The 800-nt window shown below is 48.8% G+C and overlaps 1 non-coding gene across 1 annotated transcript; it reads right to left on the bottom strand.

Annotated features, from left to right (window-relative positions):
• Positions 1-335: 335 nt before the first annotated feature.
• On the bottom strand, positions 336-442 carry Gm26314. The gene has a single exon (XR_003953130.1). It is a non-coding gene; the product is annotated as a U6 spliceosomal RNA (small nuclear RNA).
• Positions 443-800: the final 358 nt, after the last annotated feature.

The raw sequence follows: 800 nt of genomic DNA, 5'->3' as shown, positions 1-800 counted from the left end.
TGGGTTAAAATTTTTTAGCTGGGTGGGAGGCCTCATCTATCTACTGGAGGCCATGTTTATCCACTGGAGGTGGTCTCTTCAGGTTTCATCTCCTTACTGTTGGGTATTTCAGCTAATGTCATCCCCACTGGGGTCTGGGAACCTCTCGATTCCCTGGTGTCAGGGACTTTCTAGTGGTTCCACCCTCCCACCCCCACCCTGTACATTCCCCAACCCCTACTGCTACTTATTTCTATTCATTCTCCTGGCCCTCTGGACTTCTCTTCTGTCTCTTACCATACCTGGTCCTGCCCCCCTTTTTTACTCCTTCTCCCTTCTCCTACCCAGTCCCTCCCTAAAATATGGAACACTTCATGAATTTGCGTGTCATCCTTGCACAGGGACCATGTTAATCTTCTCTGTAGCGTTCCAATTTTAGTATATTTGCTGTCAGAGTGAGCACTGCTCTGGCCCTTTTTATGGTCCTCATTTCTCCCTGCTTCCTGTCTGCCATGAGGTGACCACCTGTGTTCCCTCACGTACTATCAGTGAAGTGATGTTCTGCCTGAGTGCACAGGACTAAGCAACCACGGACTAATCCCTCCGAAACTTCGAGCCAAAATAAATCTTCCTCATGGAAGCCGTGCCAGTCAGGTATGTGGTTATAACAATGAGAAAAGTGACTAACGCAGGGAGTATTGAGTGGTGGACTCTTCTGGAGCGGATCAGCGCATAAGGATCCTCTCTGGTAGCGAGATGAGTGTCTTTGCAAGGTTTGAGGGCACTCATGTGTCCCTTTTGTGCTGCAAGGACATAGAAAC

This window comes from Mus musculus, chromosome X (genome assembly GCF_000001635.26).
Source record: "Mus musculus strain C57BL/6J chromosome X, GRCm38.p6 C57BL/6J".
NCBI classification, from domain to species: domain Eukaryota; kingdom Metazoa; phylum Chordata; class Mammalia; order Rodentia; family Muridae; genus Mus; species Mus musculus.
Note: the sequence above shows the minus strand (reverse complement) of the source record. Positions and strands in the feature narration are given on the sequence as shown.